At 43.9% G+C, this 27,602-nt stretch overlaps 1 protein-coding gene and 1 pseudogene across 2 annotated transcripts in view; one reads left to right on the top strand and one right to left on the bottom strand.

Moving 5' to 3' along the window:
• The window catches only part of CARMIL1 (capping protein regulator and myosin 1 linker 1), a 333,075-nt gene that overhangs the window by 40,245 nt on the left and 265,228 nt on the right, over positions 1-27,602 (top strand). The gene's annotated exons all lie outside the window — the stretch shown is intronic.
• Positions 11,369-11,970, bottom strand: LOC103071019 (40S ribosomal protein S12-like; annotated as a pseudogene).

Here is a 27,602-nt window from a genome sequence, read left to right as displayed (position 1 = left end):
AGAGCGTCATACCTCACAATTCAATACACTTAAACTGTCAAAAAGGGTGTAATGATAAGGAATTTGGAGTGGGGTGGGGGGTTATGTAGGGTAGTTAGATGAGACATTTATGAGGTGACATTTAAGGTAATGCCTGAAGGAAAAGAGAGAACAGTCAAGAGAGAAGAGTGAGGGGAAGGGGCTTCTAGGCAGATTCAGCAGAATATGCAAAGGTCCTGAGGAAGCTTGTGGTTTTAGGGGACCTAAAGGGGCACCGAGGCTAGAGCACGATGGATCAGAGAAGCCATGCCGGACCACATACACTGTGGTAACTAAGGAGTTTGGATTTTATTTTCAAATAACACAATCTGATATGTTTAAAATGATGACTGAGGCTCCTTAAGTAGAGAATAAATTAGAGGGAGGCAAGACAGTGGGACAACCAGTAATTTAGGTGTTCCTGGGTAGGGAGGTGAGAGATAATGACTTGGTGTAGGGTGATGGTTCTCCAAGGTGTTCTCAGGACCAGCAGCAGCAGAATCACCTGGGAACTTATTAGTAATGCACATTCGCAGCCTTATCGCACACCTACTGAATCAGAAACTCTAGGGGGGTGGGACGGGACCCAGCAATTTGTGTTTTAACAAGCCCTCCAGATGATCTGATGCATGGAAAAGTTTGAGAACCTCTGGTCTCAGGATTGCTAGAGGAGGTGGTGAGAGGTGGACAGATTTGGGATGTGTTTGGAATATAGGAGTAGTAGGACTTGCATATGAGAGTTGAGGAAAATAAGAGGAATCAGTGATGAGTTTGAGAAACTGGGTAGGTAGGGACCTTGTTCAGTGTGATGCGGGAGACTGGTGGGGTTGCGAAAGGACATAACTTTAGAACACATTGAGTTTGGGATGCCTTTGAAACGTCCAAGTGAAGATGTTGACCTTTGGTGGCAGTATGAGCGCATAGCCCAGGGAAAGGTTTAATTTCAAGAAATATGTTTGGGACTTGCCAGTGTACGAGGGAGTGTTTGAAGCAAGCTGCTCCTTGCTGTGTGCAAACCAGCTCTGAATGAGCATTTTGTAGTCCTGAAAAGGAGTAGCATATGGGCTTCAAAAGCCGGTCATATTTTCTTTTATTACATATTTAAAACAACATCCAAGATTAAAAAAAAAAATTTCCTGGCAACTAGCGTACAGGCGGCAATAAAAATTATTACTGGCTGTTGATATGGGCTACTGTGTGTTTTAAGTTGTGTTTTTGCATCCAACTTCGTGGAATTGACAGTTTTTTAGTTAATCTGTCACTGAGCAAATTTATATTAATGAGTAAGAAGAGGAAAACGAGATTTATCACTTGTGTATCTCTTCAAGCTTCTGTTCAGTACAGTCTGTATTTCAGAATTTTGTACTTTTGACATTTTGGGTCATAAACTATAAAACGTTGGGGCTGAAGGGGGATGGGGTTGAGGGAGGGGGAGGGGTGGAGTGGGAGGTTGGGGTGAGCAGATGTAAGCTTTTATATAGAGAATGGAAAACAACAAGGGCCTACTGTATAGCACAGGGAACTATATTCAGTATCCTATGACAAACCATAATGGAAAAGAATATAAAAAAAGAATGTAGATATTATATGTGTAACTGAATCACTTTGCTGTACAGCAGAAATTAACACAACATTGTGAATCAACTATACTCCAATTATAAAAAAAGGAAAAAGAAAGAGAAAACAATGCTGGGGCTGGAGTGGGAGACTGGGCTTGGGGAGAGAAAAGAACATTTGAGCACCGTTTATGGTTGGAACCATTGATCTATTATTTCATCTCATCCCCACTGTGAGGCAGGTGGGATTTCCTCATTTGTAGCCGGCGAAATGAGCGAATAAAGAAAATTTCTGTTTAAACCCAAGTTTAAAATGGATCTTTCTTCTGTGCCAAGCTTATGAGGGCAAAGTAGGTGTGAGAGCGGAGTGTGGGACAGGGCTTACAGAGTGAGTTTCTCCAGATAAAGCCAGAGGCGTCCACAAGGGATAAAGGACCAGTGAGGTACTTTATTTTATTTATTTATTTATTTTTAAAATTTTACTTATTTATTTATTTGGCTGCGCCGGGTCCTAGTTGTGGCACGAGGGATCTTTAGTTGCGGCATGCAGGGTCTAGTTCCCTGAACTTAACACTCTTACGATTGCCGTGCCATGCTTAAGCATCCTGCAAAAATCAGCAGCAACTTCCCAACACCAGAAATTTACTTCTCACTTTCTTCTGACCAGTGTGTTTACTACAAGAGCTTTGCCCTGAGAGTCCCTCTATCAACAGACATGTGTTTTGAGCCTACCCCCACAAAATAAAATGTATTGAAGGATGGAACCCGGGCCCCCTGCATTGGGAGCACAGAGTCTTAACCACTGGACCAGGGAGGTCCCTAATGAGGTACTTTAAAGGAGACTGAGCCATGGCAAGGCGCTTAAGTTTAGTTTCACTGGCAGGTACCTCACAGAACAGAAAGGACTCTTTAGATGCTCAGTGTTGGGCTTGGCCCTTAAAGACGGACCTGGGAGTTCTCTAGATAGTCCTGTGAATCTTACGTTAAAGCAGCTACAGACCAGGAGCTTCTTTGGGCATTTCATTAAAAGCTTCCTTTCTATTTTGAGGTTTATTGACCTTTTCTTCCCTCTAGACCTGGAAGGCCTTGTTCCTTTCCTATAGAAGTTCCATCTCTCTGAGTTCAAATGTCTCAGCCTCCTAACCTATTCTCTCTCAAGTTCCACTCTACGAACTTGGGATCATTATCTCTCTCTCTCTCCCAGACTTATCTCGGGTTCTGTGGGCCTTTGGAGCAGTTCCCTGTAGACTCCATTTGCTGTCACCTCTCCCCTGGCTCCTGGTGGAAACAGTGGTTGAGGTAATTAAGCTGAAATGTGGGGGAAACTCTCCTGGAATGATGAGCTGGATGAAACTCCTGTTGGTTAACATGGATACTTTAATCCAGCTGTTCTGGACCCCGCGGCATCGGGTGTTGGGCCCTACAATTGGTGCCAGTCTTAGAGGGTCGTATGTATTTCCAGTCACAAAAGATCTCTCTGTCATGTTGGAGAAGACAAAAGTTTATAATCAGTGGGCCACTGAAAATGACAATGGGTAGCTTAGACGGAAAGCAGATGTCACCAGCTAGTGGCCTGCAGCCTATTCTAACATGCTTTAAGTACACAGAGTTTAAAAAAAATTAAATTGGTTGCCAGTATTTACAAATTGGGAGGTTTCAGTCATATATCTCAGTTCCAGCCGCTCTTGAGAGCTTAGACTTTGGAATCAGGCCTACGTCTGTGCCTAACACAGATCAGAAGAGGTAGTGACTGGCCCAACACCACCTTGGCCTCTGTACACATTTGGGTTCCCTGACCCTCACCCTAAGTGATCAGAACATGATGTGTTTGGGAATGTGTATTATCCTTGCAAAAGCACAGGGTGAGAAGTCTTCTCGTCTAAGAAGCATTGCTGGTGTTCAGATCAAGACATGAGTAAGAGGAAACACGTGTTTAAATGGAACACATAAGGGATCTTTTGGAGAAGTTCGATGAGAGAACTGATCATCTCTTCCGTCATATCTAAGTACAGATCCCTTCTTGTTTCAGCCCGGAATTTTCAAAGATATTGTTGCATGTGTGTGTTTTGAAAGATAGGGTTGAGAAAAACGATGAGAAGAAAGGATATTTTTACCCTAAAGAGTTGTTCAGGCTGTTCAGTGTATATGAAGATATATGGAAGGTTTCAATCTCTAGTCTGGGCATTCGCTCATTATTATTAATCTAAGTAGACATTCTTTTTAAAAAATTAATTAATTAATTTTTGGGTGTGTTGGGTCTGTTGCTGCGCGTGGGCTTTTCTAGTTGTGGCGAGCGGGGGCTACTCTTCGTTGTGGTGCACGTGCTTCTCATTGCAGTGGCTTCTCTTGTTGCGGAGCATGGGCTCGTGGCACGCGGGCTCAGGAGTTGTGGCTCGCAGGCTTAGTTGCTCCACTGCACGTGGGATCTTCCCGGACCAGGGCTCGAACCCGTGTTCCATGCTTTCGCAGGTAGATTCTTAACGACTGCGCCACCAGAGAAGTCCCCTAGCAGACATTCTTTCATATGAGTTGTTTAATGGTGAACTTGTGAAGAGTTATGTGATGCTATTCAGCACTGGGGATTTGTGGTTAAAATAACCCATTTGTGCACATTGAGGCACACAGTTGTAGGGCAGGAAATTGAAGGTCAGGGGTAGAGAGGGAAGTCAGAGAAGGAGTTTCATTCTGTAGTTAGTTTAGCAAACACCACTGAGGTGCCTGTGATGTGTTGGGCCCAGTGCTACTACCAGGGGTAGGAAGATAAGCAAAACAAAAAGAACATGCGGACTCTAACGGATAATCTCAGTATCATGTAGTAAGAGGTGTGCCCACAGTGCTGTGGGATGACAGGCTGGCCCTTGGCTTAGTTCAGAGCTAGATGGACGTTCCCCTGGGAAGTTGACGCCTGAGTTGAGCCTGAGTTGAGGCTTGAAGGCTAAGAGTTAGTGACAGGTGGGAAAAGAATTTAACGTTTGAAGTTATAGTTTGGAGTTAAGTCATGGAGGACTTTCCAGCACCTTTTAAGGAGTCCAGAAAGAAGGGGAGACATCAGATTTACATTTGACCCCAGTGTGGTAATGGGCTTACAGTATGGCAAGGCTGGAGGCTGGGAGACCTGCTAAGTTGTAACCAAGTCAGAAAATCCTTTTTGGTTTTAGAAGACAGGTGAGGATGGGACCTAGAATGGCCTAGGCCATGGTTTACCTGCTGCCTAAGGTGAACGCTTCTCAGAGGTGCTGGCTCTTTGCCATTTTGAAGGACTGGCTCAGATGCTCCATTATAGACTTAGAAAGATCGAGGATTGTTGATCAGTCTTATCATTTTGCTGAGCTCTTAAATTATAGTTTGTATTTTAGGGTTTTTTTTGTTTGTGTGTTTTAGGTAGGGGAGGGAGGACAGAACTTATTGTAATATAATTTTGCTAAAAGTTTTGCAGAAGTGAATCATGTTTATCAAGATAAATTATACAAGAAGTTTGTTTGATTCTAACATTGTTTCTATGGGAAATCAGTCTTCAACAAGGGGAAGCAAGCTTCCTGGGAGGAGGTAGGCGGCATCTCTTCCGCCCATGAGGACCCTGAGGAACGAAGCCTTAGCCACTGCTCGCGCTCTGGGGTCAGTTCATTCTGGGCCTCCTCCAGCCTCTTGCTGTCAGAACCATTTTTCTTCTGTTTGTTTTAGTATAAAAGCTTAAGAAGTTGCTTGTTCTCTGCTGCGTGCAAGGACCTCATTAGTGGGTGGGGGAACAGCCCTCCACAAAATACTCTGGGGAAGGACTGTGTGTCCCTGGGCCACCACTGCTGTCATAGATGCCTCACGAGTGAGGCTCATCTGTTGTAGACTAAGGAGATTTTGTGGGCACTAAGTCCCATTAAGATTTCGTTCAGGCTGTCATCACCGGCTCTTCAGGCAAACTTCAGCAGCCTTTTAACTGCTAGCCCCATGGCCTCACTCTGATCCTCTGTCTGCACAGCTGCCCCAGTGGCTTTCTGAAATGAAAATCCAAGCGTATCATTCCCTGCTTAAAATCCTTCAACCATTTTCCAAAGCTAATCAGTGGAGGCCAGAAGCCGGTAACGTTGGTCGTCTGTCCAACCCTGCGGCCTTTACTCTTTCTATTCCGCCTGGCAGGACCTAGAGGACTATCCCCCAGGTAGTCAGAGTAGAGTCCTCTTTGTTATTAGGTTTCTAGAAAACTATCTGGCTGGACCTGCCTGGAGGAAGCGCCCTGAAGTGCCTTTAGTTTTTAATGTTTGTCTTTGGCTTTTAGCAAAAGTTGATATGAGAAGCTGAGTGTGAAGGACATGTCCACATTTTTTGGTTAAAGGAATAATCAGTCCATTTTCCTATTCTGTGCTTCCTTAAGGACCCGTGGATATATATATATATTTTTTTGCGGGCCTCTCACTGTTGTGGCCTCTCCCGTTGCCGGAGCACAGGCTCCGGACGCGCAGGCTCAGCGGCCATGGCTCACGGGCCCAGCCGCTCCACGGCATGTGGGATCTTCCCGGACCGGGGCACGAACCCGCGTCCCCTGCATCGGCAGGCGGACTCTCAACCACTGCGCCACCAGGGAAGCCCCCGTGGATATTTTTGAGTGAATAGCTTCTATGCCAAATTGCTGTTAGCATTTAGAGCCAGGAAAACCAAACTTTTCTCATTTAAAAAACTTACCTGCTTCCTTTAAAAAAATCGGTTAGTTAAAATAACACTGTGTTTGCTTTTTGCCTTTGTTGACAGGACTCTCAGCGCTAAAATTTTCAGTCATAATAATCATAAAAGCCTACGTAGTGGTTGAACTGGCAATCTGCTGTTTGTCTGCCCAGCCCAGCAGCCCTTTCCCACTTTATTCATTTGTTTGCAAATATTTATTGCGTCGTTGTCCTGTGCTTCTGTGCCTGCTGGTCCCTGTGCCCTAGTCCCTTGACCACAGCGATTAGTCCAGGAGGTAGACATGTGACCCAAGCAAGAGTCCTAATTGGGGTCTTTGGAAATACTGCCCTGGAGAGAGAGGCAGTATTTCAGTTGGAGAGACTGTGTGGTGCCCCCTTTGCTGCCTGTGCCTTGATCCTGCTACATGGGAGGAAACCTTTCTGAATAGCAGAGGATGAGGTCCTCACCCAGGAAAGCCGAGCTTTGTGGAAAGACCCCTTCCCTGCTGTTTGCTATGCTTTGTCTCTTGGAATGCCAAGGTTCTAAAGTGTTAAATGACTAGAACTTTATTTGGTCAAACAAGTTTAAAGAAAGAGGTTTCTTGATGGCAGAACTTGTCAGAGCGTTTAATATTGCATGTGTTTTGCGCGTCTTCCAGAGGAGGATTAGTAAAGTACGCAGTATTTTTTTTTTTTGCGGTACGTGGGCCTCTCACTGCTGTGGCCTCTCCCGTTGCGGAGCACAGGCTTTGGACGCGCAGGCTCAGCGGCCATGGCTCACGGGCGCAGCCGCTCCGTGGCATGTGGGATCTTCCCAGACCAGGGCACGAACCCGTGTCTCCTGCAGTGGCAGGCAGACTCTCAACCACTGCGCCACCAGGGAAGCCCAAGTACGCAGTATTTGCCAAACTTATTTAACTGTGGGTTTAAAAAAAGAAGTGAAACACCTATAAGTATTCCATCTTTACAAATGAGGAAACTGAGTCACACATAGGTTAAGAGACTTCCTGAGGTCATACAGGTCAGGGCTGGTCTGGAAGGTAAACTCAGCTTTCCTGTCTGACATTCATTTCCCCATCACGTGTGGGTTGTCGTATAAGAACGCTTGTCTCTGTGAACCATATGCCATGGTCTGAATGTGTTTGTTTTTTAAATTGCAATTTGCATCGCAACTTGTGCTTCTGGTTCTTGTATTATTACTCAGGCCTTCTCTATAGGTGAGCGGCCAATCCTCAGAAATCCTGGAAAGCACACAGTTCTATCGATTTGATTTTGTTATAAGGAATATATAATAACTCTGGGTTCCTGGCTTTAAATGATAAGGATGTGTTAAATTATGAAAATGATATGAGGTCTCTGTACGTTCCACATTCTAGACAGTGTCATTAGGCAGTTTCCATTTTGATGCAATGTCTGTTAAAGAGATCTGTTTTCTGAGAGTGTGGTTGTACTCTTAATCTTTGTGATTTTTGTGAAGCTGTGTTTGTTGTAAACACTTGTTGAAAATAAGCTAATAGAGAAGTAGGATGAAGCATTTTACTGATTCTGACACGCCTCCGCTGAGAAATGGCGGGCAGAGACTCAATGAGAAGGAGACGTATAGCTCATTTCTAGGCTGATTACAGAGGAGTGAGCAGCGAGTGGCCACGTGGGCTGTCGCAGTCACCCCACTCTGGTGGCAGAGCGGGGGCTGAAGCCGTGCTCCGTGGGTTATGTGCAATGAATGCTCTTTCGTGTTGGCATCTGTATTTTTGTTTATGATCTCTAGGTTTCCACATCACCTACAGGTAATTAAAGTCATTTTATATGGAAGATATGCACATCTTTTACATGAAGACTGTGCATGTCTAAATTATTCATTCCTGGCGGATCTCCATGCTGTCGTGTTGCTATGATCGTTGGTCGCTTGACCATTCCCACCACCTCCATTAGGTCCTCATCACTTTTCTCTTGAATTGCTTCTCAACTTGTCTCCTTGCTTCCTAGTTCACCCCCCTTCCACCCATCCTCGGTATTCCCAGGAGGAAAAACCCTTCACTCACCCCCTTCCCGCCCATAGGTTTCAGGTGTTGTTTTCTGACCCCTGCTTCCCTCTCCAGCCACGTCTCCTGCCCCTTGTTGTGTGCATCCTTAGTCCCAGCTTTAGCAACTACTTGCTCTGTGGATGAGAAGAGGTTTCTTGCCTCTGTGCTCTTAGGTAGTTTTAACCTCTGACCAAAATGCCTCCCTCTCCCCATTCCATCCACCTCATCCTTCAGGACTCGGCTCCTGTGTGTGTTTCTCTAGGAAGCCTTTCCAGGCGCAGCCACCTTCCCATCAGCCTGTGAGCAGCTTAGTACAACATGATGGTGAGGAGTGTGGACTGTAGTCCCAGGTGGCCTGGGTTCAAACCCGTGCTGTACTGGCTCCACGCTGTGTGACATTGGACAAGTCACTTAACCTTTCTGTGCTTCAGCTCTGTCACCTGTAAAATGGTTATCTCCTAGGATTGTTTTTAGGATAAATGAGTTAATGCATGTAAATCACTCATGAAAGCACCTATGCTTAAGTCCTATTGATTATTTATATTTTCAATCTAGTATTATTATTATTGGTTTTTATTAAGAGTAAAAAACTACTCTCATTCCATTTTTATACCCTCAAGCCCCTTTCATAGTGCACGGTACCTGGTAGGCACTCAGTAAATGTTGCCTACCTGAATGAGTCAACCAAAACAATCAATAAACAGAGCACCTATTTCAGTGTTTGTCAAGTTATGCCCAGCTGTGTTCCAGAAAAGATTTATTTCAATCACTGTTTTAGATGCATCCTTTTAGGAACAATGTATAGATATAAACTTTAATATCTGTATCTTCCTCAGACTCAGGAGTCATTTAGAATTGCATTTTTAAAATTCTGTTCGTTCACTAACAGATTTGTAGTGTTGGTACAGTTGCCCTTTAAAAGACAGTGTATAGATTGGATATAAAAAATATCATGTTTAAATAAACTGTATGCCTGCTCTAGTAAGTGAAGTGCTTCTTTGTAAAGGCAGTCATTGTGCTGGATTATGATGTCGTAAAGTTTAAAGAGACAAATGCTTATCATGATTTGTGCCTTTAAAAAAATGTAGAGCTATTCAAATACATCTCTCTACCTCCTTATTATGCATCTCCACTTCTGAGTTAATGAATGTCTTGCTGTGAGTCAACCACATATCCGTTCAAGATTCATGTACTGATGGCTCAGCGTCCAGTATTCGCTCCAGTATATTTGCACTCGGTCTCATTTCACCACAACTATTTAAAACCCAAATAACATTTACAAGCTAATGGTCTTAATTGCTTTATTTTTTATGTTTCTGTTTATTCATTGGTATTATAGTAACTGGGCACCTTTCTTCTGACCTTGATGATCTCACCTCTATTTTAAGGAAGCTGGAAGGAAACTGAGATCTGGACCACCTCTAAAAAACTGAATGTCAAGTCAGTTGTCCAGTCACACAATGGTATAAGCAGCCAACATCCTCTAAAAGGTTCCATGCCCATAATGGCATCATTGACATTTGAACTGAGTGGAGTTGTTCTCTGAAAGGTGCCATAGAGAAAACACAAGGGGGGGGGCGATCGTGGTGGTGATGGGTCAGAGGTTCTTCAAGTGAACTGAATGAGGCCAGCCGCGAATGAGGACAGCCCAGTGAGTGATTCCTTTGTTCCACGGTGAAACAAAATACTCGAAAATGTGCTTGTAACAAAGAGTGTTGTTTGCTCAGAGTGGACATGATGTAGTGAAGAGTTTTTGAAAACTTTCATTTGGTGACTAATATTTTGACTCAGTAAAGATATTTAAAAAACACTTCTTTAACCACAAGGTCTTCGTGTGTAAAGAAGGTTATTATAGTTATAAATACTCAGTAGTGTTTAACGTGATAGGAGGGTACCCCACTGGCTGTGGCTGTACACTGCTGCGTTCTGTCCCCAGGACTTTTGTCCCCTGGGGGACTATTTTGCAAGGGTTGTCAAATCACAGTCCTCATTTTCTTTTCTTTCTTTTTTTTTTCAAACAAAAATATGGTTTTTCCACTGCATCAACAGACTCAAACAGCACTAGATACAGTATAGGGACTCAAAATGTTAAGCCGACGATGATATAAAGAAATTAGAATTAAAAACAAACTGAGGGCTTCCCTGGTGGCGCAGCGGTTGAGAGTCCGCCTGCCGATGCAGGGGACGCTGGTTCATGCCCTGGTCCGGGAAGATCCCACATGCCGCGGAGCATTTGGGCCTGTGAGCCATGGCCGCTGAGCCTGCGCGTCCGGAGCCTGTGCTCTGCAACGGGAGAGGCCACGGCAGTGAGAGGCCCGCATACCGCCAAAGAACCTAGGCCCTCGGTTTTCCATACCGCCAAAAAAAAAAAAAAAAGCAAACTGAATTCACTTTCCCTTCACATCTGTCCTGTAACTGTATAGTAAGACTGGCAAACCAGGTTAGAGAAACTCAAAGCACCCCCACTTGGCAATTTACAAGGGATTCCAGTTTTAAGACTTCCATTAGTCCTACCTGGCTCAACATTTCATACTCATACCAACAAACCCAGCTCGATCCAGGCTTGAAGTACCTGGGTCACCATTACGTCTCCCTACTGAGATTCTAGAGGGAATAGAATACATGGAAGCACATCTTGTTTCTGTGCCTAATATTTAGGTAAGTAAAGGTTAAGGCACCCTGACCTTCCCTAATGGGCACGTGCATAAATGCACCTGGACTTCATGTACCTCCTAGTGTCCCACAGCCTAAATCCAATCCAGCTTTAGGATTTTAGGTTATTGACACCCATGCTTGACTAGCCTCAACCCATTTCTGTAGGTTCTAGGCTGGCCTTGTTGTAGTCGTGATAAATGTTCACAGCCAAGAAGCCCTGTCAACAGTACCTTACTGTAAGCCTATCTTTACTGGGCTCTTCTGCTTGCCAACACTGAAGTTACTTACTGGTTGGGAGAATAGGCTTTCACTTAGAAACCAGGAGACAGATAGCATGCTTCCAGTTATTTTGCAATGAATATCTTTTGTCCTTCATTAATAGGTACCTTACTTTCCTGCCCCAAATAAAAAACCAGATATGAAGAATAAGAGCCCAGTTTTTTAATTTGACCATTTCTTGCGTTTACTCCTCGATGACATCCTTGGCCTGAGACTCTGCCATAGGCCTTAACCACCACACAGCTGCAACCAACCACTTTACGGGGTTTTCCCTCTCTGTCAGTTTTACAGAGGCCTCTACCCATTCCCCTAGTTTCTTGTGGTCATCAGTCTTTTTTTTTTTTTTTTGCAGTACTCAGACCTCTCACTGTTGTGGCCTCTCCTGTTGCGGAGCACAGGCTCCGGTCGCGCAGGCTCAGCGGTCATGGCTCACGGGCCCAGATGCTCCGCGGCATGTGGGATCTTCCCGGACCGGGGCACGAACCCGCGTCCCCTGCATCGGCAGGCGGACTCCCAACCACTGCGCCACCAGGGAAGCCCATGGTCATCAATCTTAATCAGGTTGATTTGGTGCTCAGCACAAAGGGCCTCCACCAACTTGACATACATAGGCTTATCACAGTTGGATGCAAGCACGCAGAGATGGGCTTGGCGCTTGTCTAAGGCTTTGGCAGCTTCGCGAATTCCACGTGCTAGGCCCTCCTGGATGAGGGCGGTCTTCAGCACCTCTTGCAGAGCAGTATTAACGTCCATTACACCTCCAGCAGCAAAACCTTCCTCAGTCATGGGGCCATGGTGGTGGGTTAAGGGTGGAACCGAATCTTGAGCGCACTGAGCCTCTGCCTCTGTGCACTCCGCGGCATGAAGAGAGAGGGAGGAAGGGAGCACGGTCCTCATTTTCTGTGTATCTGATGAGAATAGAGGCAGGCATAGTCCCTTGATTTTCCTAGTAGTTCTGCCTTTACATATTAGTTTTACAGAAAAAAGGTGGTCCTTTTTCTGTTTCTTGACTACTTTTATTAGAAGAGTCTATACTTTTAGTAATAGTTTTGCCATTATGTCATTAACTATGAGCAGATATAAATCGCTGCACTTATTTTAGAAGACCAGTTCAGAGAATTTTATTCTGAGGAAATCTTTGTATTTACACTTTTCCAGTAAGTGAGTGGGCCATTGATTGGGTTTTAACAGCTGTTTTGATGAATGAGTTGTTCTGTTATGAAGGGATTTCACACTTAAATCTTACTTCTTGGGCTGTGCTATTTTTGTCTTTTGAAAGTTATTTAAAATGAAAAGAATCAGCACATAAGTTTTATATGCTGAAAGTTAAAGGGTGATCCCATTGTTTCAGAATTTGAGTTTCCACCAGCATTACTCCTCCCATAGAGGGTCCCTAAAGGGTGTAATAGTTGTGATGGAATTTGTATATTCCATGAATGAAAAACAAACTACAGAATTTCCTTTGTAACTTTTTTTTTTCCTACCCAAGTTCCCGTTTGTTCCTCCACCAATATAAAATAAAATAAAACCACCACAACAAACTGATGGGGGTGAAAATGAAGATGTTGCCCCTGTTATAAATAGGGGCCTACCACCTCCCCCATGCACACACCCACAATCTCTTAAGCTTGGCCTGGGAGGGGAAAATGTTTTTCCCTCCTTAGCTGTTTGAACCCTCTTGGGAAATCATTTGAGTCTGAGTTCTGGCTGGCTTCTAGCTAGCATACGAAGGTGGAGTTTGGTTTTCCCCACATCCACCTCCCTCTACTGCTCACCTCCATCTCCCTCTGCTTCCTTTCACTGGGATTCATGGAGTCTTCCCTGCCAGGAGGTTATTTTCTTAATGTAATATTGGGGCAGGAAACCCTTTACCTTTTATGCAACCTGCCTGCTTCTTTTCGGAGCTTACTTTGATTCCTATCGTGGAGTCTGTCCAGTTTTCATTATTCTTCCCTGTGTGGTGGGTATTCAGGTAGTACATATTTCAGATGGTCTTTCTGGAACAGAACAGCAACTCCTAGCAGTGTGGCCATAGACAAATCGGTGGCCTTTGGGACCATGGTGTCCAGTACTGGTAAAGCCACCAAATGGAAGTTTCTGTTCTCTTCAGAGTTGGGTCTGTCTCTGGCTGGGAAGTGGCAGGCCAGATGCAGGGATGCTGGTGTTAGTTGGAAGGCAGTAATTAAGGGCATGGAGAGGCTTTGGTGTTTGAGTCCCAGCCCTGTTCTGTGCGACCTTGTGCATGTTACTTACCCTTGTTAAAGCTCAGTAATCTCTGCCATTGGGGTTTTTATAAAGATTAATGAGGTATGGCGTGAACACTCTTACTCTTAGCACAGTCATTTACTGGCACATGATCAGTAAATGGTGGAGGTGATGGTGATGTTAAGAAAGAATTGGCTGCAGAAGCTCCCTTCCCAGTTTCCAAGATTCCAACATCATGCCCATTTAGGCTGCGTTGTTGTCAGACTCAAGGAAACTGTCAACTTCATTATTTGTTTGGTTCCTTATTACTTTCCCCTCCTTATAGATTCATTACTTATATTTTGAAGATGTTTTCTTTAGCCTTACCACAGTCAGAGACCACTTTCTAAATACCATTAAAATGGAAATTTGACTGAGCCTCTGATTCTCTCCCCAACTAACCCAGGTGGGCAGACCTTCCTTGGGAGGGTCATTTGTTTTTCAAGCTCCATAGTGAAGAAGCAGAAGGTTTCTCCTTACTTCTGAAGTCAGCTGCCATTAAAGTCTTCAGTGTTCAATGTGTAGCTTAATGTCTTTTGTAACGATTGCTATTTTTGAACCAGTGTTTATGTCACAACATTTTGAGTGTAGAATATTCGTTATCTGACAGATCCTCCACTTGTAGAACTTTACAAATGACTAAGAACAATCCACGAGAATTTATTGCTTTTGTCTGGAGGCCAAGAATATGGGCCTGTTGGTTTATGGTATGATACTTAAAAAGGCCAAAGGCCAGAGGTTTAATTCCCAGATAGGCCAATGAGTGTAGCTTTGTTCCACAATTTCAGATTGAACCTCAGACCCCAGCCATCTGTCCTTAATATGTGTGCCATTGACCACAAGGGGCATTGGTCACATAGATGAAAGACCGGATGGATCCGCAGAAGACCATGAACCAACCACTCACTAGGAGGACAGATCCAAACGCCCGCTGTGTACAAGGTGGTGAGTCAGTAGACTCAACCTCCAAAATGAATGCTGGAGAGACTGTAAGGGAGCTCTTGTTTTAAAAAATGTTGAATAAGAATTGCTAAGTGATCATACTCCAGATGTCAGGAAAGTTAGGAAACTCTCAGATGTTTTAATTCTGACTGTGTATTTGTAAACGAACCCTTCGTAGAAGATAAGGGGAAAGTACCAGAAGGAAGAAGTGTGACAATGTGGCAGTTTCCTGATGAACTTAGATCTTAAAAGGAAGTACACAAAAAATAGAGGCCTGACAGTCAAGGGGAACCGCAATGACAGTAGCTAATGTTTACATATTTGTGCCAGGCACTAAGCGTTCTTATTTGACCTCACTAGAACTTTATGAGGTTGACGTTATTGTTATTGCCATTTTACAGATGAGTAAATTGAGGCACTGAGCTTTTAGGTAGTGCTGTAGGTTGCACAGCTAGTTAAGTAGCTGGGGTGTGACTTGAGGCTGTCTGATTCTAGAGAGATGTGAGACTTGCAGAAGATGCTGTGGACGATAAACTGTTGTCAAAGGAGTGCTCAGAGCCAGAAGAAAATAAAAGCTGCATCTGAACAGAACTGATGGAGGGTGTGTGTACTGATGGAGCATAACCCTTCACCTCCTATTATCTTTTTTTTTTTTGTCTATCTTTTATATACATATTTAAAAATCCAGAATGTTAACAATGTGTTGGGGAAGTAATAAGAAAGATCTAGTTTTTCTAAATGCATTTAAGCCTCTTAGCCTAACAGAATACCTTCCCAGGGTCCTGAGGACATTTGGGCTAGAGGTTGTTCATCCATGCCTGCGATCTTTAGGGAACGTGGAGAACAGAAAATAGTGCATGACAGGTGGAGGGGGGCGCAGGTGTGGAAAAGGTTGCGAGGCTCTTCTTCAAAGGAGCTGGTATCTTCCAATATTTAGAGCTTCCTGAGTGTCCAGACTTGCATAGTATACAACTAGAGTCAGAGAAGGGACATTAGATGGGACAGAGTTTAATTGTCTGGAGTTAAAGTGTTTTTCTTCATTGGCTGGTGAGTAACCCGCACTTGGAAGAATTCAGGTGTAAGATGGATGAGACTTTGGCACGGGGATGTCTCGGACGCGATATAAACACCAGGAGGTGATGAGACCATTAAGGTTTCCCCTGACCTGTTTCTAAGAGCATGACTTTGTATGTATAAGACTAGGCCAGAGACTTATTTGGATCTTTGGTTTTCCCTCCGTGAAAAGGTTATTTAATCTCATTTCCAGATGAGGAAACTCAGGTTCAGAGAGGATGAGAGTGACTTTCTCACGTCAGCTTTTGGTGACAGGCAGGCTAGACGCTCATCTGGACTGATAACCTGACTACAGCTGTCATGGATACCGGGCCATCCTGAGAGTCTCTAAATGCAGGGCAGGTTTGGGGGCTGGGCTTACCGGGGTTCAAATCCCAGCTCTGGAAATTACAGTCATCCCTTGGTATCCGCGAGCGGATTGGTTCCGGAACCCCCCGAGGATACAGAAATCCAAGATGCTCACCTTCCTTATATAAAATGGCATATATTTGCATATAACATATGCATATCCTCCTGCATACTTTAAATCATCTCTAGATTACTTATAATACATAATGCTGTGTAAACAGTTGCTAGAGTGCAGGAAATTCAAGTTTTGCTTCTTGGAACTTTCTGGAATTTTTTTTTTCAAATATTTTCGATCTGTGGTTGGTTCAATCTGCGGATGTGGAACCCTCTGATCCAAAGGGACAACTATACTCTGTAACCTTGATTACTTCTTTGACTGCTCAGCCGAAGGAATGGAATTGTTGTGAGGATTAAGTGAAAAGAAAGTGCTCGGCATCTAGTAAGTACTAAGGATATGTCTCTGTTCTTTGTAGTTAGGCTTGAAATCTTTATTTTATTTATTATTACTGATAAGTTTTCCAACATATCTCAACTCATGCCCAAGAAGTTTCATTTTTGCCTTATTTTTCTCTTTGGATGATGTGAAATTTCAAAAGAACATTTCTTACAGTTTCTCTATATGTAAAATCTTTATATCTTCTAGGGCCCTTTGGGTGAAGGATCCAACTACAGGGCCTTTAGCGATTCTTACCTGCTCTGAAAGTATATCATTTATTCTTTTTGAAAAAGATGCCCTCTAACTTTCCTCCTCCTCCAGCTATGCACGTGGCTCACTGGTTACTGTGGCAACCGCACTCTAATAATCTTGTCAGGAAATATGATGTAACTATCTGTCTAATCTTATTTTCCAGACGTAAAATAAGCACACAGTTTCCTTCTAAGAATCCTTCTAAAGAGTTCAGGGCCTAAGCACTGCTTCTCCTTGTTCTGATGTTTTATAAGATTGTAGGTGCTTGCGGAAGAATGTACATCATTTGGTGTTTCTTTAACTTAGAATGTTTATAGCACCCAATGGCCAGTGTGTCACTGTGAAGGCTTATGTGCTTTCATGTTCATTCTCCCGTAGTTGAGGAAATTTGGGGTAGTTTATTTTATGTTTTTGGCCACGTGGCTTGTGGGATCTTAGTTCCCCGACCAGGGACGGAACCCGGGCCCCGGCAGTGAAAGCGCCGAGTCCTAACCACTGGACTGCCAGGGAGTTCCCTTGGGTAGTTTAAAAAACGCAGAATTGTGGTTTCTAGAGGATTTACATTTATTTCTAGACATAAAGGATCTAAGGTAATTGCTGGGATAGTTAGATCAAGTCAGTACTTTCACATTTTTCGGAAGAGGCTAATTTTACAAAACATCTCTCTACCGGCCCATTAGTGAGGAGTAAGTCTGTATCTTCTCAGCAGCCCCCCACCTTCCTCAGCACCCCTAACGTCCTCAGTAGGGGTCAGATAGGACCCCCCAGCTCCTGGAAAGACCCTTCTACACTGCCAGCCTCTCCATCACTCTCTGCCTTCAGCATCAGGACCAGTCGCATCACACTTCCTACTCCTGTTGGTGCCAGTCACCATAGGAAGCCTGGACTCCCAAGGCATCCCTCATCCCTTTGGCATATCCTCATTTGACGCTTTACTTCAGTTTTTTAAATTAATTAATTAATTAATTAATTAATTAATATGGCTGCATCGGGTCTTAGTTGCGGCACACAGGATCTTCGTTGCACCTTGCGGGCTTCTCTCTAGCTGTGTGTTGCAGGCTTCGCTCCAGGGCTCTAGGGTGCGTGGGCTCAGTAGTTGTGGTGCGCTGGCTTAGTTGCCCTCTGGCGTGTGGGATCTTAGTTCCCCGACCAGGGATCGAACCCACATCCCCTGCACTGGAAGGTGAATTCTTTACCACTGGACTACCAGGGAAGTCCCTACTTCAGTTTTTAAAATCCTGTCTCTCCCTCTGGAGCCCCCTCCCTGTGCACTCTGTGCCCTCGGGGTCAGTCATCAGCAAATCCCCAACTTCCTGACCTTGTCTGTGGACATCCCCTTCCCCTTCTTGCTTTTATAGAAACCTGGGGGCTCCCCTGACAATACTGCTTCTCCTGCAAGGCCTCTCAAGTGGCTGCAGGTTTTTAACCTTACCCTTGAACCACGGTTAGGGATGGGGTAGTATCCTCTACACTTCCCTGGCAGCGCAGTGGTTAAGAATCCGCCTGCCAATGCAGGGACACGGGTTCGAGCCCTGGTCCGGGAAGATCCCACATGCCGCGGAGCAACTAAGCCCACGCGCCACAACTACTGAGCCTGTGCTCTAGAGCCCACGAGCCACAAGTACTGTGCCCACGTGCCGCAACTACTGAAGCCCGCGTGCCCAGAGCCCGTGCTCCGCAACAAGAGAAGCCACCGCAATGAGAAGCCCGCGCACCGCAATGAAGAGTAGCCCCCGCTCGCCGCAACTAGAGAAAAGCCCGCGTGCAGCAACGAAGACCCAGCACAGCCAAAAATAATAAATAAATAAATTTATTAAAAAAAAATGTTTTTTCTCCGAGGTTTCTGTGCTGTGTCCCCTCCTCCCGAAAGCCTCCTGCTGTGTCTCAGGTCTCTGTGTGGCCCCCCGTCCCTTGCCAGGCGTCTGCTCCCCCACGCAGTCACTCCCCTCGTTCCCTGAAGGGCTCGGTTTCTGGCTCACTGTCCCTGTCTCCAGCGCAACTCCTGCTGGTTCTCCTGAATTTCACTCTTCATGTTGGTAATCCTCCCAACCCCTTCATCCCTCAGCTTCTCAACCTCATCTCCTCCCATGAGCGGTCTCCTACCTTCCTCAGTGACTCCATCCCAGGGTCATGCCCTTGGTCCTGTCATCACCAGTAACCTCAGTGCCTCCATAACTCTCTCTGGACACCCCACTCTGACCACCACTCCCGTCCTTCTGGCTCGCCTTGTGCGGTACCTCCAACCTCGACAGTCCTTGGACCACCAGGACCTTCAGTTCATTGAATCTGCCACCTCTTCACGGTTCCACCCTCACCCCAAGTCCTGACTTCTCTCCTTTCCCAGCTTGAATTCCCTGATCAACCACTCTCATCACTGCTTACATCCTCATCACCCTTGTCCCTCTCACACTGTGTCATTCTCGCTTGACTAAACCACAATTCCGGTTAAATCCATCTCTTTCTCTGCACCTACTCTGTACTTGCACCTGTGCAGCCGCATGTGCCAGGACAAAACCATACCCCACCGTATTGATCATCTCACTCTAAGTTAGTGATCACAAGTGCCAGGTGGGCCCTTGATGTCACCTGACAGTCATGTCGTGTTGCCGCTGTCTGTTCATTCCCTCCCTCTCTTAGACAACCATCCCATACTTTATACTTGCTCTTCAAATATCCATTGTCTCTGTATTCTTTGCCACTTCCTTTTTCACTAAAAAATAAAAATAAAAATGGAAGCAATCGGAAGAGAACTTCCACATGTTCCCTGCACCACACCTAAGCACCTGCCTGTGTCTGTGCCTGAGCCCCCAGCTCCTTGGGCACGACGTCCCATTTCCAAATACCCTCTCAAGGGCATTGCTCCATAAAATTTCTCCTTTCCCTCCTATATCATCAGTTTTCTTCTCTCTACTGAATTCCCACAGGCATACAAGTTATTATTTTTCCCATTAAATAAAAACATCCTCTCTTGACTCTGATTTCGCTTCTAGCTACTGGCCAGTTTCTTCTCTTCCTCTTACAACAGAACATTTGGAATGAGTCATCTGTATTCATCACGTCTAATATTGCTATCCGCCCCCAACCCCGCCCCATTCTATCCGGAACCCATACCGTGGGGTTTTTACCCCTCACTCGGACTCCACTGCCTCTGCTCTTATCAGGTCATCAGTGACGTTTAACTGCTGCGGTCCACCGTGGTCCCATTCTCCTCTTATTTCAACTACAGCAGCATTTGACACGGGCGATTGTTCTCCCTCCTGAATACATTCTCCACTTGACTGCCCGGACACACCCCTCCTGGTTTTCCTTGTTCCTCTCTGGCTGGTCTTTCTCAGCCTCCTTTGCTGGTTCCTCATCTCCCCAAACTCTAAATGGAGTGCCTCAGGGCACTTATATCTCTTCTCTATTTAGCCTATGCTTTAAAATTCATCTGTATGATGAAGATTGCTACATTTTTATTTGTAGCCCTGATCTCTCCTGTGAACCCCAGGCCTCTTTATCTGCCTGCCTGCTGGTCATCGATACTCAGATGTGTCTAATAGGCATTTCAAACATAACATGTCCTTGGAACCCCTCAAGGGTGCTGAGAGGTGTCTTTCACTGGGTGATCATTTCTGGGGGATCCCTTCTGGGAAATTGCATCTGGGGGGGTCGCACAAGGATGTGTGGGCAAAAGAGGGCTTCTAGAGGCAAAGGGAGGGGGAAAAAAAGGCAGGTTGGGGGCAAAATTGCCTTGTTAATTGCTTGAATCTTGTCAAAGTTACTACTGCTGAGAAGCGTTAATGTTTTCGGAGGGAGGGTCTGAGAGGGGTGTAGGATGTGGCGATGAGCTTTGGAAAAGGTAAATCAGTGATGAAACCTAGGGCTGATAATGCCTTTTCTGAATGGATCTGGAGGTAATATCCCATCAGCTTGTTTTTTGATTATGTAAGTTCAGGAATACTGGAATAAAAATCAACTGCTTGAAACATACAGATGTTTTGCTAATACTTTCTAGTCCACCGATACATTCAGTGCCATTTCTCCATTGAGTTTGGTGAGTAAAGTGTTCTGGATAACTTCTGATTATCTGGGTAATTGAGAGTTAACTAGGTTTCAGTATTGCTAGTTACTAGTTATTATTTTGTGATTTATCTATTCAGCTCTGTTTTTAGCTGTTTAATGAACCTTGGGGAAAAGGCAAAACTTCAAGTTCTTTTGCCCTTTTGGTTTTGAAATGTTTTTTAATGAAAATGGTGTGGCTATTACTTAATAATTTTGGGAAGTGTGTTCAGTTAGGGCATTTAGCCAATTAAAACTATTACCACATGAAAAAAAAAACAACTGCTTGAATTTAAAACCACAATAAAAACAAACAATGTAACTGTCCAAAAAGGAAATCCTAATTCTCCTCTTACCTCCAACCTGCTCCCCTCCCCCACCAACCTGCTCCGCCAGTCTTTCCATCTCAGTGAACAGCATTCCATTCTTCCATTTACTTAGGACAAAACATTTGGAGTCATTCTTGAATTATCTTTCTCTCACACCCCATCAGCAAATCCAAATCCTTCAAAATATATTCAGAATCCATTTCTTATCATCTGACTGCTATCACGCTGGGCCAGGCCACCATAATTTTTCACCTGGATTAATGGAATGTCCTAACCGGCCTCTCTGCTTCCAGCCTGATCCCGTTTAGTCTGTTATTAGATGTGCTCAGATCATGTCAATCCTCTTTCCATCTCATTCAGAGGAAAAGCCAGAGTCATTCCTGTGACCTATAAGCTACTATGTGACCTAGGCCGCCATTACTCTCTCACTTCATCTTTTACTTTCCCCTGTTTACTTTCTCCACTTCATCCATCCTGACTGTCTCTTGAAACAGTCTGGGCCTGCTTCCACCGCTGAGCTTTTGCATTTGCTGAAATTCCCTTTCCTTTCCCGCCCTGTATCCATGTGGCAAGGCTCCCTCACATCCCTCAGGTCTTTCCTCAAATGTCACTTGTCCAGTGAGGCCTTTCCTGATTTTTTGATCACCCGCCTTAACTTTCAACACCCCTCCAACACTTTCTGTCTCCTTTCTTTACTTTATTATTCCTTAGCATTTAGCATCATCTAACAGAGTCTACATTTTATTTATTGGTCTCATTCCTTGTCTCTTCTCCCTTCTGCTAGAATGTAAGTTCCACAGGACCAGAGGTCTTTGTTCTGCTCTATCCTTATTCCTGAGGCTGAGCGCATAGGTTGCTTTGTGGTAGAGCCTCATAAATATTTGTTAAACAAGAATGACTATTTCTTGCTCTGGGCATTCTTGTGGCTTAAAGTTATTGTAAATCTGTTTGCCACAAAGCACTAATGAAACTAATTATTTTATTTCATGTTTTCTATTAAGTATATTTACTATATATGTCACATTGATTTAAGACCGTAATAATAGGAATGGCAGACAGAATGCAAATTAGAAAAGAGTTCCTACAGCTTTTCCTGCTGGTTGATTTCAGCGCGTCCCATTCATGGTACAGCTTTCTCTATACATTTGGAAATATGTCAGCTTATTTCTGTCCATGTATCCCGCCTTATTGCAAAAGCAAAGAAAGATTGAAAGGAGCTGGTTGGAAACGTGATGATGTAAGTATGTTGTAACCTAACTTGCCCTTTCAAACGCTGGGTGAGATGTGAATAGACTGTATGTTATTTATGTTAATTACCTCATTTGCCAGAGGGCACTGATCACTGCCTTTTGTTGTGCAGTTTGCATTATTCCATGCCAGAACTTTTCATTTATTACTTCGGTTCTACCTCTCTTGTTTGGGTAATCCTGTCTCCAGTCTTCCAGTTGTTAAGTTAATTTGTATTCTAAGACCAAAAAGCTGTTGAGTATTTGGCAACTTTCTCAAGTCAAATTAATCATAATTACCTAAATTCAGCCATTTGCTATCTTAGTAAAAGTCCACTGATTCCATTCCCCACAGGTTGTTGCACAGACGCTATAAAGCAAAGGACAGAACCTGTTCTGGTACGTTCTGGTTTCTCTTAGTCTATCAGAGTGAAGATTCGGGGCAATTCATGGTTCTGCTTACTAGCAAGTTTAAAAACACATTTCATTTTAGAAATTAATGTACTATAAAGTTAATACTTTGGGTGGGGTACGGTTCTATGAGTTCTTTAAAAAAAATTTTATTTCGAGATTATTTTAGATTTATGGAAGAGTAGCCAAAGTAGTTCAGAGAATCCCCATGTACATTTACCCAGCTTTCCCTAACGTTAACAGCTTACTTAACTGTAGTAAACTTCCCAAAGCCAAGAAATTAACAGTGATACAATACTATAACTGCCAACTTCATTTGGATTTTTACCAGTTTTTCCACTAACGTCCTTTAATTCCAGGATCCGATCCAGGATACTGTGTTTCATTTAGTCATTTTTCTCCTAGTCTCCTGCAATCAACAGCACCTCTTTAAAAGCTTTACATGAGAAAGTGGGTCAAGTTAATGCTGCAGGGAAGTTGTGAGAATTACACGTTTAAGGGGCTAGGTGGAACTTTGGAGATGTCCTGATCCAGGGGCTACAAAGAGGTGGCCCTATGAGCTGAATTCAGCTCATACAGTATTGGAATAGGGTTTGAATTAGTTGCCAACATTTAATGATTAGGAGGTTTTCCAGAAAAATCTGTATTTTTGCCTTCTTTTTAAGACATTGGTAGCTCCTGCTGCCCCAGGTCTGTCCACTGACTGGGACGATTGTGTGCCTCCAAGATGTGGCTGTCCCTTCTCTATGGGCAAGTGTATTCCACTCACTCCAGATTGTGCCCCTCCCGATGCTGCCCTGGGCTAAACCAGCCCCTCATCTTACAGGTGAAGATGCCCCAGAAGGCAAGTGTAGCACGTAGCCCACCCTGTCTTGCTTTCTGTGCTTCTCTTGGTCTCAGAGCTGGCAAGGCATGGTTTTATCTCCCCCAGAGGACAGCAAAGATCATGGCAGGAAGAGGGTGCAGTGTCAATGCTCCGTGAGGTGTAGTCCCACTCTTAGTCTGCATGTAAACTCTGAGTTTGCAAATGAGTTCCCTGAGATAACGTCTGATTTGCATCCACTTCCTGTTTAGCTGTACACGGCTATCTATGTAAAATATTATGTGAGTTGCTACCATGTAAAAATCAGGTGATGAACCTGAAAATCCAGCTTTGTGACTTCTCTTGAGAAGTCAGGTGACCAAGCAACGCTGGGGCCACATTCCCACCCGCCGTGGTCTCCTGGCCTGGACTCAAGTCTGTGCCCTCAGCTGGGAACAGGCTCATCTGGCCCCTGCGTTACGTCTGTGGGACCCTGTGGGCATTTACAGCGTTTGCCTTAGGTTATTGGGTTGGATACCAGGGAAGCCCCAGTAGTTTCCTTTTTGTATTTCTTTTTAAAATTTATTTATTTATTCATTTTTGGCTGCATTGGGTCTTCGTTGCCACCCATGGGCTTTCTCTAGTTGCAGCGAGCGGGGGCTACTCTTCATTGCGGTGCGTGGGCTTCTCATTGCGGTGGCTTCTCTTGTTGCGGAGCATGGGCTCTAGGCACACAGGCTCAATAGTTGTGGCTTGTGGGCTCTAGAGCGCAGGCTCAGTAGTTGTGGCACAAGGGCTTAGTTGCTCTGTGGCATGTGGGATCTTCCCGGACCAGGGCTCAAACTCGTGTCCCCTGCGTTGGCAGGCGGATTCTTAACCACTGTGCCACCCGGGAAGTCCATCCTTTTTGTGTTTCTTGACATTAGTTATTCTTGACAAGGAGTGATTTCAGTAATTCCTCCAAGCTGTTGAGGACAAAGGGAATTTGGGACAGCGACTTGTGATAGGCTCAGAGCCTAGGTATGCCGAAAGTCAGCTATCTCGTTTTGTCTTCTTGTCCTGTCCACTCTTCACAGACATGCTGTCAGCTCCCTTTGTGTGACCTAAGGTTTAACGATGCATATCAGTGTAAAGTGTTCTGTTCAGGGGCGTTTTTGTTAGAACAGCTCAAAGTACTATATTTAAAGAACTAAGTGGAAGCTGCAGTGGTGGAATTTCAGGCAGTGTCTGGTTGGTATCCCTCTAATCTCATCCCAGGAACGTATACTTCTATTTATTTATTTATTTATTTGTTTATTTATTTAGATTAGGAATTGTACTTAAAAATTTTTATTTTATAGAACTGTAGTTGATTTACAGTGTTGTGTGAATTCCTGCTCTACAGCAAAGGTAGTTGATTTACAATGTTGTGCTGATTTCTGCTGTATAGCAAAATGATTCAGTTATACGTATATATACGTTCTTTTTCATATTCTTTTCCATTATGGTTTATCACAGCATATTGAATGTAGTTCCCTGTGCTATACATTATGACCTTGTTTTTTATCCATTCTATATATAAGAGTTTGCATCTGCTAACCCCAAACTCCCAGTCCTTCCATCCTCCACCCCACCTCCCCTTTAGGAGCGTGTACATATAGAAGCAAGAAAAGAGCATTCTCTTTTCAGATCATTATAGTGACATGGGGCTAATTATTAAAGGGGTTTTGTACATGTAACTCTAAGGGTGTATATCTGTGTGGCCCAATATGGTAGCTTCAAATTTATATGGAGCTACTGAGCACTTGCAATGCGCTAGTCTGAATTGAGTTGCACTGTGAGTGTAAAAGACATACCAGATTTCAGACTTACCATGAAGGAAAGAATGTAAAATGTCTCAGTAATAATTTTTATATTGATTACATGTTTAAATGCTACTATTTTGGATAATTAGATTAACTAAATTAAGTTGTTAATTTCATCTCTCTTTTTTTTTTACTTAAAAAAATGTGGCCACAAGAAAATGTAAACTTACAGACATAACTCTTGTTATGTTTCTACTGGATGGGGCGGCTCTAGATTCTGCTGTATTTGATGGCAAGGAAGGGTGAGCAGCCTGTTTTCTAGGCTGTGGTAATGTCAAGTTCAAAGAGCAAGTGTGGACAGAATGGAATATGTTAAATTGTTTTCATAACTCTTGGCTTTAATAAAGTTTGTACTTCACTGATCACTGTAGTGTATTTGGTGCGTTTAGTTGGATACCAAGTTGCTCTGTTGCTTGTTTAGCTGTATTGGTGGTGTGACACTGTTGGAAGTCAGAAAGATGCTCGTTGGAATTCAAGCTTCTCTGCTATGTCCTTGGGTCAGTTATTAAACCTCCTGAGCCTCAGAGCCCTGCCCTGAAAATTAGGGACATGGGTGATCCACCCTATTGTGTGAAAATTCGGGAAAATAATAAATGTAAAATGCCCAGTGTAATATTGAGGACACAGTACAGTAAATGATATTTATTTTTGTTTAAATTTATCATTCCTGGTAGTATGAAAAAAAGTCTCATTTTATCACTTCTGTGTGCTAGAAGTAAGGTTGCCCCGCAAATCAGAAAAAGGCACCTTTTTGCTTCTGTGATGTGATCGTGGATCCACCAGAAAACCTTTCTGATTGGATTTTTTTCTACTCCTTCTGTGGCAAAGGTTTTTATTATAAGTGGATCAGTCTTTTCAGTTGTTGAGGTTCAGTATTTATTGAAACCCAGCAGTGGACTAAATGGCAGATACTTTCTAGAAAGTATTGGACGCCTTGAATTTTGACAGAAGCTGGAGGCATCTGTCGTGGGTACGATAGAAAGCAATCTATGTATTACTACATAAAAGATCCCAGATAACTGGACAAGTGAGGATGGGCAGAGTAACCAAAACCATACCGTGGAGAACGCATACCTGCTCTTCATCTGGTCCTCTCCCTTTGTGGTTGTCAGGCACACACAGGAGTACTTTGTAGTTTTATGTTGTTTTCTTTTTTTTAGGTAAGGCTAAGTTTTCCACTTCCTCAAACTATTATTATGTGCCTTATGGAACTTATTAAACTTAGTGGAAGATGAATGTGTATAACCCTGGGGAGCATCTGCAGGTGTTAACTGCTAGAGAAACCCTGAATGGGAGCACAGGGTACCAGGAATAATTGGTAGTTTTGTGTGTGTGTGTATTTTAATCCTTTCTCCTTTGATCATAAAAGAATCAGGACCCAGCAGATAGGAGTTTAGGACTCTGAAGGCTCATTGGTGGCCTGCTTGCAGATAAAAATGCATAGACTGGAAAATTTTTTTTAAAGCTTACCTATTTTCTCTTAAATCAGTGAAAGATACTGCATTAATCAATCATTTTCTGGCTCAAATCCATGTCTCTTGTGCTATAAAGGCAAGTCTTATGTCTCTCACTTCTTTCCCCAGATTGGCTTTGCTTGGCAGTAACTTTTCAAATGATAAACCGAACTCCTTCTTGCCAGGGTAGCTCTCTATTAGCTGTGGACGGGCTTGTTACATGCAAAGTACTCAGCTAGTACATGTAGAAATGCTTTGTAACCTACAACTCCTTTATAACATATGTCTTATTATTGACTTGACCATGGCTGCTGGCAAGGAAGTTTACTAGAAATCACCCACAGATTCCAGCCAACCCTCCTGCCACACCACCTCTTGGTAGGTATGGATGGTGCTTTCGGGGTGGTCCTTCTGCTGTTCCGCCTGGATCTCAGCCAGTATCTCATGGCCATCAGGAGCCTGGCTTTACCCACCAACTCTAGGTTACGGTTGTCCTGCTTAGAATATCACAGCTACTGTCTTAACAGGGACTCCTCTGATTTCTGATAGGCAGCCTCTCTTTCTGAATTCTTATTATATTAATTAATATATCATCTTATAGCTGTACAATAACAATAGAAACTAACAACTGATTGCTTACTATTTGTCAAATACTCTCACTTGATCCTCTCAACAACCCTAGGGGGTAGATGTTGTTATTATCCCCATTATACAGATGATAAAACTGAGGCACAGAGGGGCTAAATGACTTGTCCATTCTCAGGCTTGACTCGTCAGAAGCCAGGCCTGTTGAAGCGTAGCTCCTGAGCTCTTAGCCATGCTCACTCTATGACTTCTGCTTAGATTGTTTTCCTTCTCTCCGGCCACTTGTCTAAGTATTTCGAGTCTTCAAAACCAAGTTCTGCTCTGAAGTGACATTTTCATTACGGACTCCAGGCTACACTCTTATGTGCTTTTATCCCTCCTGATCTAGACCAAATGAAAGATGTCTTCCCTCTGTCTGTGGTTTAAGTCC

This window comes from Lipotes vexillifer, unplaced genomic scaffold, assembly GCF_000442215.2.
Source record: "Lipotes vexillifer unplaced genomic scaffold, Lipotes_vexillifer_v1.1 scaffold1643, whole genome shotgun sequence".
In the NCBI taxonomy this organism is placed as follows: domain Eukaryota; kingdom Metazoa; phylum Chordata; class Mammalia; order Artiodactyla; family Lipotidae; genus Lipotes; species Lipotes vexillifer.
Note: the sequence above shows the minus strand (reverse complement) of the source record. Positions and strands in the feature narration are given on the sequence as shown.